Source organism: Lissotriton helveticus, chromosome 7, assembly GCF_964261635.1.
Source record: "Lissotriton helveticus chromosome 7, aLisHel1.1, whole genome shotgun sequence".
Taxonomy (NCBI): domain Eukaryota; kingdom Metazoa; phylum Chordata; class Amphibia; order Caudata; family Salamandridae; genus Lissotriton; species Lissotriton helveticus.
The window spans coordinates 1,942,767,020-1,942,782,040 of record NC_136068.1 but is presented as its reverse complement, the minus strand read 5'-3'; the positions used below and the strand labels follow the sequence as shown (position 1 = coordinate 1,942,782,040).

Genomic DNA, 15,021 nt, shown 5'->3' with positions numbered 1-15,021 from the left:
TTTTGTTTTAGGCTTATAATTTTGTTGTCTTTTCTGTTATATGTTAACATGGATATCTTTGTTAGACATACATTATATATTATTCTTTGTCTTATCTCACAGCCTTGAAAAAGTCTTAGTACTGACCCACAGTACTGACGAAACACGTGTCGGCTGTTTCTTGTCAAGTCTACTCTCATGGATTTCCTAATAAAGAATATGAAAATTTGAACTTTTTTGCCTGTTTGTTGTGTCCAAATGTTTACACTATTGGACAATCTTCGTATATTGTGAAACAACTAGGAGACCTATTAGTCTGTTAATGTACATATGTCTGTTAGGATTGTGCTCTATTTGACCCCTCCGTTTCAGTTGTATTTTGCCAATCTTGGATTGTCATTAGTCTCTCTTGGTAGTGGGGGACAGTAGTCTATGTAGCACTCCGTCTTCTAAACTGAAGATCTATCATTATTCCAGTACTGGTTATAGCTTGACTATCAACAGTGTATGTGTGGTCCTTATCCTTTGGATACACCACTACCGACCTTCTTTTGTAGTGTCAACAAGGTTACTTCTGATGAAGTGTTGAGATTTCTTCACATGAGTTTTATTGAGGAAGGGTTACCTGTCCAAGTTATTTCAGATAACTGTGTCCAATTCATGTCGAACATTACCAAAGATTATTTCAGGAAAACCGGAATCCGACATAGAACAACTTCCCTTTACAAACCCTCGGGCAATGGTATGATTGAAAGATTTAACAGAGTGTTAAAGATGGTGGTGATTGGGAAGTTCAAGTCTTTAAATCCACGTGGATGTGTAGGACCAGCCCTCGAGATGCTGTGGACGTGTCTCCTTTTGAGGTCATGCGTGGACGCGGGGCCAGAACGAAGTACAACCGAGAGTGGTGGTTGGAAGCTGCTGCCAGTCCTGGGCCAGTTGATGGCATCAGGTCTAGGATTGTCAACAGACATAACAAGTATAAAGAGATGAGCGACTTAAAACATTATCCCAAAAGTGTTTGCATCAAGGTTGGTTGTTGGGTCAAAGTTAAAAAACCTATAAAACTAGAAAGGGGGGGGGGGCGGCTCTTTGAACCTTGAAGAGTTCTGAAAGTCCTGAGGAGTGCGGTGCAGTCATCTGATGGCCAGGGCTGGACCCTGAACCTGTGGCCATGTTTGGCCCTCGCCCCTGCTCCTCTCTGAATGTGTCTGTGCCTGCGTGATCTTGTTCTGCAGATACTCGCTCCGGACGGGGCATTTATGCACAAGAAGCTGTTCTATGTCACTGCAACAGCAGTCCCGGGGTGGCCGCCACTGGGCCGAATTGTATTAGGGGAGATTTCTCTATTGGGGGTGATAATGTTGTAGCACCTGGTGGTAGAACTTGCAATGTGAACAGTAGTTTACCACTTTGTGGCAAATGTATTCACTCAAAGCCCAAGTGGATGGCAGACTTTGTTTGCGATGAAGTGTCTTAACTTTCTTTGTTTTAGTGGGTGGGGGGAGATGTGTTGTGTTTATTATTATTCTTCTGTTCGCTCTCTGTTCGTGTCTCGCTCTGCCGTGTCCACGTCAACAGGAGTTGGGGACTGAACTTCCCCCTCCAGTGGCCCCCCCCCCAAGCCTGCTCGCTTCCTGTGCCTCCACCACATGTTTACTTCATGTTCCTTCCTCCCTGGCGGGGGTGAGGCTTTACTGCACAGACAGACAGACAGACAGACGTGACCTCTGCAGCTCTGCAGGCCCCTGGATGGGACTGGCTGAGGAGCAAAGAAGGGGATTCTCCATCAAACCTCTGGGCGTGTCTACTTCATCCAGGTGAGTGCAACCCTGTCAGAGGAGGGCCCCTCAGAGAGGCCTGGTGGGGGCCCCTCAGAGAGGCCTGGCTCCGGCCCCAGCTGGACCCTCGAGCCCAACCCGAGCCGAGCCATCAGAGCCGACAGTGAGGCCTGGTGGGGGCCCCCAGAGAGGCCTGGACCCTCGAGCCCAACCCGAGCCGAGCCATCAGAGCTGACAGAGAGGCCTGGTGGGGGCCCCCAGAGAGGCCTGGTGGGGGCCCCCCAGAGAGGCCTGGCTCCGGCTGGACCCTCGAGCCCAGACCGAGCCGAGCCGACAGTGAGACCTGGTGGGGGCCCCTCAGAGAGGCCTGGTGGGGCCCCTCAGAGAGTCCTGGTGGGGACCCCTGCTGGACCCTCGAGCCCAAACCGAGCCGAGCCATCAGCGCTGACAGAGAGGCTTGGTGGGGGCGGGGGGGGGGGGGGGGGTGCAGCCGAGCATGGACCGTGAGGAAAGGCTTAAAAAGGCTGCATTTCACCCCGAGCCCATCCCCCCCCCCCCCCCCCCCCCGGGCGCGCGGTCCCTTCAGGTGTCAGGGTGGGCCAGCGCTAAAAACTCGTGTTTGTTTCAATAACATGTTGCTGCGCGCACAGTAGGAACCTACTATGCACATACATACAGTGCACGTGCCGAGGTGTTTTGAGTTCATTCATAGCGCTGTCCTCAAACCAGGCGCTTGAATCATTCTAAGTGAATGGCTGCACAGAAGTGATGGCTTTGAATAAATGCCTCGCGGGGCACGGATCGCACCCGAGGCTCGAGGGTGCATTTTTAATCCCCTGACACCCTGTCTTATTTCAACTTGATCTTTGGATCACGATTTGCTGCCCCCTGATGGAGGAGGGAGGGGGTGCTGCTAGCGCCTAGAAGCTCTGCTGAGTGAGTTTGGAGCCTGTGGACATGTCCCATCATCCTTAGCGCCTGCTGAGGCTGACAGGCATGTTAAGCAGGGGCTCGGGGTATCTGGTTAATTAACAAGGGAAGGACGGGAATATGCGAGGGGTCTGCACAACAAGAGGGGCAGGACATGTCCACTCCGAGCTGGAGCCACAGTGACCACAGCCTCAGAGAGGCGGGACATGTCCACTCAGAGCTGGAGCCACAGTGACCACAGCCTCAGAGAGGCGGGACATGTCCACTCAAAGCTGGAGCCACAGTGACCACAGCCTCAGAGGGGCAGGACATGTCCACTCAGAGCTGGAGCCACAGTGACCACAGCCACAGAGAGGCAGGACATGTCCACTCAGAGCTGGAGCCACAGTGACCACAGCCACAGAGGGGCAGGACATGTCCACTCAGAGCTGGAGCCACAGTGACCACAGCCACAGAGGGGCAGGACATGTCCACTCAGAGCTGGAGCCACAGTGACCACAGCCACAGAGGGGCAGGACATGTCCACTCAGAGCTGGAGCCACAGTGACCACAGCCACAGAGGGGCAGGACATGTCCACTCAGAGCTGGAGCAAAAGAAATCACAGCCTCTGCCCGAATCACAGAACCAACTTAAGACAAAATCCTAAACTCACTACCATTTTGATATTCACAGAAGTTAGGACTCCTAACTTTAGGACTCCTAAATTCCTTCTGTGAATACCGAAAGTCTTAAAGTTAGGATTTTTCTCAGTTTATGAGTAGTAATGTTAGGACTCCTAACTTTAGGACTCTTAAATTCTTCTATGAATACCAAAAGTCTTAAAGTTAGGATTTTTTCAGTTTAGGAGTAGTAAAGTTAGGAGTCCTAACTTTACTACTCCTAAACTGAAAAAAAATCCAATTTTTAAGACTTTTGGAAATCACAGAAGGCATTTAGGAGTATTAAAGTTAGGAGTCCTAACTTCTGTGAATACCGAAATGAGTAAGTGCCTTTTGGGAATACCAAAATGGTAGTAAGTTTAGGATTTTGTCTTAAGTTAGGTCTGTGAATCGGGCCCACAGAGAGGCAGGGCAACACGAGACAAACACAAGACCCAACTAACTAACCACAAGAGAAGGATATGGAATCAAGAAATAGAGAAACCAAATGAAAGAGCAAGCCTGGAGACAGGGCCGGCTTTAGCGCTGGTGGCGCCTGGTGCGACAATTGCCCCCACACCCTATGACCTCCTCCTCGGATTCTCTTACTACCACCGGGCAAAAGTGCCCCTCATCTCTCCAATCATAACTTATTACTAAATACAGCGTCCCTCCTGAGATCAGCGCCCCCCCTCCAATGGTCAGCGCCCGGTGCGGCGGCACCAGTCGCACTGCCCTAAAGCCAACCCTGCCTAGCGATCTAGCAGCACCGACGCGACAGAGAGCTCATGCAGACTCAGCAGACAGGCTTGTTTCGAGCTGCTGTTCACTAAACTCACAGGGCAGAGTTGAAGCTTCCTTTATAACGAGCACAGAGCTACTGTCCGTACCTTGGGAGAATCGCATAAAGTGGCGGGGGCAGCATACCAAAAGTTTGTGGATCATTAATGTGACTAGACCTTTTTCGGTCGAGCCTGGGCAGCGTATGCGCTGCTGCGAGGCACGGGGTGCTCGGGTATGGACTTGAAGCTCCGCCCACTCTCCACCCATCTTTCCGATTGGCTCCTGTTGCTGTCCTTTCTTAATGGTTGCTTCTGATTTGTTAGCAGGCTTGTCAGTCCCTCCTTAGTAACACCGTGTCTGCATTTGTAATTGTGTCCTTCACTGATTAGCTTGCATTAGCCTTTCTGAGAACTCTTTGCTCCCTTTATCTAAAGAGTACTGGTGCGATGCCGGCTTTAGTAGTGGTGTCCGCTTTTTTATCTTTTATTTATTTGCAGCGCAACCATAAATGCGGCTAAAATATTTTCAGTTTGATGTAAACAGGAACAAGCATTTGCAATAAAGTCGGTCTTGCATTTGCAAGAGTTTACGCTATTGGCATTGTAAATGACAATGCCTTTTATTTATCGGTTTTGATAATTAACACATAAATAAAAGGCATTATTATTTACAATGCCAATACCTGAAACTCTTGTATGTGCAAGACCTATTTCATTTTAAACAAGGGGCTGCCATTGTTCCGGGCTGCTTGGCAAGTGAAAGCACACATGGCCTTGGACAGCCATTTTAGTGGCATTTTGAAACACGTGCTCGTGTTAGAGTTGACTGGTGACTAAGAGGGCGTGGTTGGGCTATCTGAATGGCACACCTGTTTCTGCTTGAATATGTACGAATCCTAAACAGATAAACCTTGTATACTCTCGTTACTTTAATACACTGAATGCAGATCATAGTCTATTTATAGCCTTTAATTGACACGAACGCTGTATATTAGTCATGAGAGTTGTACAATATCTGACAAAGATAGTTAAAGATATCCAGGGAGTCTGAGGTCACATGTACTGAGAGGGGAGCGCAGGAGCTTTCGGGGGACCGGCTGCATAAAACATAACCAGGCGCCAGTCTGGTGGTACCTCTATCATACGTGTAAAGAACATGTAGGTTTGGAAGAAGTTAACTGCTCTGAACACAATTAGATGCACAAGGGTGCAGCTGCACACTGCTAATGTACGGTCAACACACTCGCTGCACTCACGCACGAGCCACAATTCAAACACCATACCCCCGGAGATATATCGCACAGTGCCACAAAGCGATTCAGTTATTGGAGAGAGCTGTAAAACTTTCCTCAGTTGCAAGCCAAGTGGCATAACTTCTACCTACTGTGGTATCGGTTTTTTATGTCAGAAGAAAACATGCCTCCTACAAAGAGAAGCCAGCGTGCAACGAGCCCCATTCAGAAATTGCAATCTCAGTTGCCCTGTACTGCAAATCCCTGTAGTGACGTTTCCAAACATCTAAAAGACATTTAATAGCGTAGAAGAGCTGCCAGGGTGTTTCCCACTAATAATAATTAAAACAAAAGCAGACTCATGAGCTGGAGGAGGCACTGCACCTAGACGAGTGACGTGGGGTCAGGGCACCTCATTCTGGCGGAAGTCTAGGAGAAGCATCCCCTTTCCTGCATCTTGCACATATCCACTTTGGATGGGAGGACCAAGCACGGGGACATGCCAATGCGGTTACCTTAAGGAAGCAACGCGGACGAAATGCTGTGCGCGAGCGAAAGAGACGCCCTGTGCGTGTGTTCACAATCTCCAGTCTGGGTGGACGAGCCGGAAAGGAGACAGGGAGGGGAGCAAAAAGCCTTACTGCAAATCAAAGGCACCCATTTAACATAAAGTGTGACGCGCGCCAATGAAAAGCAGAGGCGGAGCTTCCCCCCCCACTTCTGAAGTTGACTTGACGACAATAGAACTCGCCAGAGTGTGCGGCGCATGCGCTGCGACCCTAGGCGAGACCTAAAAACGGCCCGTTTTAGCAGGGAGCCACTTTAAAACCAGACTTATTGCACTAATGAAGCCAGTCTCACAAATGACAAAACATTTTTTGCAACGAGACTGGAGGAAACCGCAACGCTTCGAGCCTTTAAGGGCTATCACCAGTGACAATTTCGCAACGTGGTGAATTACTGCCCGCTGCTTTATTTTGTGTGGATGCGGGTCGGATCGGCCTATGACAGCTCCATCTTTCCCCATGTGTAAAATTACATTTTAAACGAGACAATTAGTTTTTTTTTATGCTACACGGTGGGCTGACGTTATTTGCGTTTCTGCCAGGGTCATTAAAAAACACTCCTCACAATTTGCTTCCCACACATTTTGAAGTCATTGAATATGTGCCTGGTGCGTTTACCACAGATGATGATGTGACAAGAAATTCACAAATCTGTCATTTTTAAGCCATTGTAGGTGTCGCTAGAGCAGTGGAACATGATCTGCCTCTAAAACCCGTGACACCCCCTTTTAATTGTTGAATTAACGTGAATGTGATATTTTAAAAAGCAGGCTTATGTTATTCATTTTAACATTGTTGCTTTAAGATTGAAATTCAGTTGGTGCATCAAAGATCCCCTTTATGTTGGTAAGCACCTAACCAGTTTTGAACATGGAGCTAAGGGGTTGCCTTGGAATATCTGTGAAGGTGTAGGAGAGTATGTGGCCTAACGGCTGGAGCGGTCAACCTGTCTTCGAGTCTCGTCAGGGACGCTCGATGTCTTGTGATTCTGTGCAAATAACTTACTCTCCCTGTGCCTAGAAAAAACAAAAAACATTTGCTGTGCAATAGCTCTTGCATCACTAAAAGTTTGAGCTTTTGGCGTTGCATTATTATTTGCAGAGACAATAGCTCAAACTTCCAGGACTGCGAGATCTATTGCATTGCAAATGCTTGTTTCTTGAGAGTGTGGACAGGGGGGGCAGCGGAATAAATTGTTTGCATGAATTGTGCCCCACTCCCTCCCCCACTGTCCTGACACTGCAGCCGAGTGAGGACCCATTATATAAACAAGCATTTGCAATGCAATGGTCTCGGCATCATTAAAGGTAGAGCAATTGGCATTGCTCATGACATTTCTTTTTGACAAAACAGAAAATTTAAAATATTCACAATAGACTACCTCTGTCCTTTTCCTCATCTTCAAGTTGCCCACCCCTCTCAACTCCTCTTTTTTAATACTGTTGAATAATGGAAACCGAAAGCAAAGAGTTATTACTGCAATAACCCAAAGACTACACCAAGAATAACTATAATTAAATTAACTATTATCAAAAGTAAGATGTATTTTAAAGTAAATGGGAACTAAAGATGTGCAAAAGAAAATCACGAACTGATAAAGTTGTAACATCTGAACATCTGTGAGAGGAAGAGTAAATGACCAGATTTCATTTAGGGATCTTACACAATTAAAGATATACAGGAGCAAATGTGTTCAGTTGCAAAGATGCTAATACAATATATTTATCTACAATAAAATCAGGCTCTACTAAAAACCTCCCTTTCCCTACCATCACCTAGATGAAATCTTTACCACGTGCCCCATGCGCTTGGACAGACCACGAACATAGAATTTACACAAGAATTGAAAAGAAAACACATAAAAAGATGCTTAACTAGAAAATCTTTCTACAGCATAATACAGTTTAAAGTCCAGGGAACGTAAATAATGTAGGTTGCGCAGAAACTGTAATGGGGATGACAACCATAGACTCCATATGCCTTTTTACAATAATGTATCGAATTATCAAACATATTTCATTACCGAAAACAAATGCTGGAGATCTGTTTCAGAGAAATTAAGAACACTCTCAGAGCATCAAAAGCTAAGACACTTGGACTTTGAAAGAAATGTCAGTGGCAGATGGACACGCTTTCATTTAGCAGCCAAATATACAATAACTCTTACTGCCCCCGGAATTCCGCCGCGGCCGCACCGGAAGTCAGGCAAGGTCGCCTGTGACGGGGGCGGAGCCGCGTCCGGACCGGAAGAGGAGGCAGGCGGAGGAAATGCGTGGAGCGGCCCGGGGCTCCTGCGAGCGTGCAGAGCCCCGGGGCCGACAACAGGACGTTGCACGCGTGTTGCGTGGCTCCCTTGACCAAGAGGGAGTCCCGGGATAGGAGCCGCAGCGTCAACTCTCCCTGCCGGTGCAGAGAGCGGAGTCCCCCAGATTACCACAGTAAGTTAAAGGGGAGAGGGGGGGCCGGTGCGCGCGCGCGCGCGTGTGTGTGTGTGTGTGTGTGTGTGTGTGTGTATATGAGTGGGGGGGTTCTGTATGTATGTGCGTACGTGAGCGCTTCTGTTTCTATGTATGCGTGTGTTGTGTGGGAGCCTCGCGCAGCGCTCGTACTAATGCGCGTGCCAGTTTAGATTCGCCTGCGCGCGGCCAGGAGTGTCTCCTGGGAAGCACGCTCGGTGACATAAGATCTCGGCGGAGACGCGCTTCCGCGCGTCTTTAGCCGAGACCTAAAAATATCTTAAAGAACATAAACCACGGTGGGATCCAGTTTATTCCTTCTCCAGCCGCCTAAATATTGTCTGTCTTGGGTTATTTAATGTTTACTGCCGCCCCTCGAGGGAGCGCCCCTGAAGTGCTGAACCCTTAGGATGGGGCCCTCTGGGGAGGATGTGACCCCAGGATGGGGCCCTCTGCTGAGGATGTGACCCCAAGGATGGGGCCCTCTGGGGAGGATGTGACCCCTAGGATGGGGCCCTCTGCTGAGGATGTGACCCCCCAGGATGGGGCCCTCTGGGGAGGATGTGACCCCCAGGATGGGGCCCTCTTGGGAGGATGTGACCCCCAGGATGGGGCCCTCTGGTGAGGATGTGACCCCCAGGATGGGGCCCTCTGGGGAGGATGTGACCCCCCAGGATGGGGCCCTCTGTTGAGGATGTGACCCCCAGGATGGGGCCCTCTGGGGAGGATGGGGCCCCCAGGATGGGGCCCTCTGGGGAGGATGTGACCCCCCCAGGATGGGGCCCTCTGCTGAGGATGTGACCCCCCCAGGATGGGCCTCTGGGCAGGATGTGACCCCCCAGGATGGGGCCCTCTGGTGAGGATGGGACCCCCCCAGGATGGGCCTCTGGGCAGGATGTGACCCCCCAGGATGGGGCCCTCTGGGGAGGATGTGACCCCCCCCCCCCAGGATGGGGCCCTCTGGTGAGGATGGGACCCCCCCAGGATGGGGCCCTCTGGTAAGGATGTGACCCCCAGGATGGGGCCCTCTGCTGAGGATGTGACCCCCCCAGGATAGCCCTCTGGGGAGGATGTGACCCCCCCCCTCAGGACGCGGCCCTCTGGGGAGGATGTGACCCCCAGGATGGGGCCCTCTGGGGAGGATGTGACCCCCAGGATGGGGCCCTATGCTGAGGATGTGACCCCCAGGATGGGGCCCTCTGGGGAGGATGTGACCCCCAGGATGGGGCCCTCTGCTGAGGATGTGACCCCCCCAGGATGGGCCTCTGGGCAGGATGTGACCCCCCAGGATGGGGCCCTCTGGGGAGGATGTGACCCCCCCCCCAGGATGGGGCCCTCTGGTGAGGATGGGACCACCCCAGGATGGGGCCCTCTGGTAAGGATGGGACCCCCCCAGGATGGGGCCCTCTGCTTAGGATGTGACCCCCCAGGATGGGGCCCTCTGGGGAGGATGTGACCCCCAGGATGGGGCCCTCTGCTGAGGATGTGACCCCCCCAGGATGGGGCCCTCTGGGGAGGATGTGACCCCCCAGGATGGGGCCCTCTGGGGAGGATGTGACCCCCAGGATGGGGCCCTCTGCTGAGGATGTGACCCCCCCCCCCGGATGGGCCTCTGCTGAGGATGTGAGCCCCCAGGATGGGGCCCTCTGATGATGGTGGGACCGCCAGGATGGGGCCCCCTGATGATGATGTGATGCTGGCAGCTCTGCCCCTGCTGCTGCTGCTGGTCGACATTAACATTATTTACTTTTCCAGCACAGAGTTGGAGCCTGGATTGACGCCACACAGGGACAGTGCACTGTGCCGCGCAGAGCTATTGTCATCAACTTTAGTGAAAGTGAACCACACAGTGGCACGCGTGTGTTGTGGGGGTTGAGTAGCAGCAACCTCCGCAAAGACAGGGATGGTGAATATTCATTGGCAAGTATTTTCAGTTGGAACAAAACAAACTGTCCGGGCAGATGCTGCAGATGTGGTGGACTCTTGTTTGTGCAGCTGTGCCAACTCTCACGCATCAGGGGTTAGACTAACGCATTCTGAGATTTTCCCTGAATTATCGTGTAGTCCCAGAATGCTCACGCAAATCAGTCGATGAAAGTTGACAGAGCGTGTTTGTAATTCTTTGTCTCTTTCACAGCAAAGGTGATAGTTTAACCAGCATGCCACCCCACAACCTCTTTCAACGTGCCTTGCAATCAATTTTGGGAAGGATTCTACCTTGATGTGGCGGGCCCAGCCCCTAAAGGAACCTCTTTGCTCCACTCTTGCCGGCGCTGCGGTGGGTGCGCTCTCAAAGACACACTCGGGCAGCAGAGACTGGGAGCCTCGAGGCCAGCTTGTAACACATACAGACTCACTTGCATACGTGGTTGTTGCAGGAAGTGCCTCTTTTAGACACGGCAACCCCCACTTTTCGCCTGGTGTCCTGATGCTTTGCGAGAGAAAGTCCACTTGACCCCTGCTAACCAGGTCCCCTGCGCCCGTGCTCTTCCCTTAAAATAAGCTAAATGTTGTACCCCAATTGGCAAGGACTTTGGTACCCCTATAAGTCCCTAGTAAATGGTACCCCTGGTACCTACGGCAACGGTACTAAAAAGGGTCCCTAACAGCTGCAGCATGTATTGCGCCACCCTGAGGGACCCACACTCAAAAGACATGCAGACCGCCATTGCAGGCTGCATGAGATGGTGCAAACTACTGTGAAAACACAACATGGCACACACCCTGTGTGCCAAGCGCACAGACATTCAATCAATCGATCAATCAATCAAGGGTTCGTAAAGCGCACTACTCACCCATGAGGGCCTCAAGGTGCTGAGGGGGTTCCGGATCAGACGCAGCATCGGGTTATTCGAAGAGCCAGGTTTTGAGGTCCTTCCTGAAGGTTTGCAGGGTTGGGGAGCATCTGTTGTGCAAGGGGAGTTCGTTCCAGGTCTTGGCTGTGATGTAGGAGAAGGCCCCCCGCCGGTTCTGTGGATGCGGGGCACTTCTGCCAGGGTGAGGTCAGCGGAGTGGAGGTTCCTTTTGGGTACGTGGAAGGAGACTCTCTCGTTGAGGTATTTGGGTATGATGTTGTTGAAGGATTTGTAATCATGGGTGAGGAGTTTGAAGGTGACCCTCTTCTCGACGGAGAGCCAGTGGAGCTGGCGTGGCGTGGCGTGGCGTCCGAAGGATGAAGCTGGTGGCGGCGCTCTGTATCGTCCGGAGTCTGTGTCGTAGATCTCTGTTGATTCCGGCGTATAAGGCGTTACCGTAGTCCAACCTGCTGGTGTTAGTGCATGGGTGACGGTCTTTCTGCAGTCAGGGGGAATCCATTTGAGGGTCTTGCGGAGGATGCGGAGGCAGTTGAAACTGTATGTGGAACCAAAGCCCACCTTTTCAGCAGTAAGACGTATGATTATTATGACTAACCTATTTTGTATTTCAGAACTGAGCATGGGGGGCCCATAGACTCCATAGCACATCGTGGGCTTCACCCCAAGGCAAAAGACGGCCATTTTTGTGTGATCACATTCGCATTACCCGTAAGACAATATACTTTCCATCACTGTTGTCACTACTATTTTTATTTTTTCCACAAGGTATTTATCCGATGCATGCATGCAGTCAGACATATGTGCTACATGCGTACATAAATTATCCACCAAAGAGTTGCAGTTGAATGCTATTGTTGCTCTTTTTCCTTTATTGTTCCATCCAGGTCGGTACATATAGCGAGCGTTTCAAGGTATAATATATACTGTTTTTTAAAAATATATATTTTTATTGCGGAAGCACAGAAGGTACAGGTCTTCATAGCCTCTCAGAAGAACCGAGGGCAAAGGATAGCTACATGCAACATTCAGGGTGAACACAGCCATATGGGCCCACATCCCGGAGGCTGGGCGGCGTAGAGTCAGTGCATATCACAAGTAATCACGGCCGTATATGAACAGTATGCATATATCGGTATGTCCGCTGAGTTTTATATATATATATACACTCTCTCCTATTGCTTCCATGTAATCCTACTCCTATCCCTCTGGATAAATATGCTTTTCAATAGAACACAGTTTTAATAAAGAACAACAAACAACCCCCCTGTGCGTGGCATTAGTAAGAAAGCATGTGGAATAGTCAGGTCATCTATGGGAGGCCCGAAAGGCGCAGGCACCACAACCAAAAGCAGACATTCGGGTATCAAAGCAAATTGCAGATATATACAACAGGGAACATTAGTGCGCGTTGAGCAGGGCATTACCCCGGACCAGGGCCCTCCAACCTGTCTCCCTCCCCGTCTCCCTCGGTACCAGACTCCCTAGGGGTGAACAATTCGGCACTAGTGGCATCCGAATCATCATCCGACAACCCCTCTGAACACATCATCCTCCAGGCAAGCAGGTCATCCTGGAGCTTCCCATCACGACGTGTGCGCTGCATATGTGTCTCCACGGCTAAGGTCCACTCTCGAGCATCTCTCAGCCAGAGGGACATCTCGGGAGCTCTCTGCCCCATCCAAGTGATGGCCACACGCCGCCTTGCCAACACTAGCAATAATTGTAGTAACTTGTAAGACAGGTTCCTCTTTTTGGGCTTGGGTACCAGGGCCAAGAGACAATGGAGCGGACTCGGAGCAATCCGGAGTTTTGTAGCACGACCAATATGGTCCACCACCTCCCTCCAAAAGTGACCGACCTGTGGGCACTCCCAGGCCAGATGGAAGAACCCAGCCCTCTCCGCCCCACACCTAGGGCAGTTGTGTCGTCTATCCACAGAAATGCGGTTCAGAGAGAGCGGGGTCATATAGGTGCGGTGGACAAAGTTAAAGTGGATCAGCTTGAACCTCACATTACACTAAACTTTCTGGGTCAGGAGCCCAATAGGCTTGCGTTGTCCCGGGTCCAGAACCCGCCCGCCCAGAGCAGAGACGTGAGCAGTGAATCGAGCGTGCGAAATATTCAGGAGGGAAGCGGGCAGAGGGTATTTTGCAAAATATGTAACATTCTAGGGAGCATCACCATCTTGGCCACCGCCAACCGTCCCATAAGGGAGAGAGGAAGCGTGTTCCAGAAGGACACAGACTGGTGTAGAGTCCGGAGCACTCGGTTGGCATTGCGGACCAGCAAATGTTCGTCGGTCGAGGCCACCTGAATGCCGAGATAGCGGAACGCCTCTCGCTCCCACCTCAGCCCTAGACACGGGAGATCCACGCCCGGGCCGGCAGCACAGCCCGCCAGCGGGAAAAAAAGATTTTCCAAGATTGATACGCAGTCCAGAGGCTGCGCCGAAGCGGTCCAGAATCCACATCAAGGCGGGAAGCGAGTCGGTGGGGGACGTCAAATAGAATAAAGCGTTGTCGGCATAGAGGGAGGCCGCGTTTACGGTGTCGCCCACCGTAATGCCCCATTGCTCTAATTCAGTGCGAGCGGAAACTGCCAAGGGTTCTATTGCTAGGGCAAATAGGAGCGGTGAGAGGGGGCACCCTTGACGAGTGCCTCTCCCTAGGGACCACTCCTCAGAGCGGGCCGACCCAAGCCGAACTCTAGCTCGGGGTGCCCCATAGAGCACTCGGATCCAATTACAGAACACCGGCCCGAGCCCCGTCCTCCGGAGCGTCTCCAGGAGGTACCCCCAGTCGACCGTGTCAAACGCTTTAGCCAGGTCGATTGACACCAGTACATGGGAATCTTCCCGTCCACGTACCTCGTGGAGGATATGGTTCAGGCGCCGCAAGTTCATGGCCGTGTTGCGGCCAGGGATGAACGCACATTGGTCGGGGTGAATTAAGTGGGCCATATGCGGGGCTAGACGAGTAGCCAACAGTTTAGTGAGGATCTTTGCGTCTGTATTGATCAGGGTGATAGGCCTGAACGCAGCGGGATCACAATTGTCCCCACCAGGTTTCAGGATCATACAGACCTCTCCCTGGTTCATGGTGGGCGGTAGAACGCCAGATTCCAGGGCTTCATTATAAACCTGCAATAAGAGGGGGGCCAGGATGTCACCGAACGAATGATAAAATTCAGGTGGGAAACCGTCCCCACCTGGGGACTTAGCCCGCGGCAGGGCGGCCAATGAGACGTTGATCTCCCGAAGCGTCAACCCTGCATCTAGTTCCTCCGCCACTTCCCTCGAAAGGGTTCGAAGAGCCAAATCTTGTAGATAGGGCCGATAGTAGGCCTCCGTGATCAAGGGGTCAGCTGCATACACGGTCTGCAGATGGGATCGGAGGATTTCAAGAATAGCAGATTCCGAGTGCACCATATCACCAGTTGGAGCCCGTAGGGCAACTATCCTTTCAGGTGCGAACTCCCGTCGAAGAATCCAGGCCAGTAGCCGGCAAGATTTGTCACCCTCGCGGTGGAGGCGCTGTCTATACTGCCCAATGTGAATTTATCAAGGCGGGAGAGGATGTCATGTACAGACTCCTGGGCCGCCCTCTCCGCTTCCAGATCCGAGGTGTCAGGATCCGGCCGAGTCTGATAGTTATGGAGCACATCCTCTGCTTCACGTAAGTCAGAGAGCAGCTGCTTCCGGACCCCATATGTGAGGCCCATACATGCCCCGCGTATCACCCCCTTCAGGGCCTCCCCTTCTGGTGGAGTATGGTAAGTCGCCACTCTCCCAGTTCAAATATATGTAATTCGATAGGGCAGTTGCCACATGGTCTCTTCCCA

General features: G+C 51.4%; 1 protein-coding gene across 1 annotated transcript in view; it reads left to right on the top strand.

Moving 5' to 3' along the window:
- The first annotated feature begins 1,637 nt into the window (after window positions 1-1,637).
- Window positions 1,638-15,021, top strand: part of LOC144770949 (uncharacterized) — a 91,172-nt gene continuing 77,788 nt past the window's right edge. Inside the window, exon 1 of the mRNA XM_078655787.1 lies at window positions 1,638-1,799. The gene's annotated coding sequence lies outside the window, so the exon portion shown is untranslated. The remainder of the gene's footprint in view (window positions 1,800-15,021) is intronic.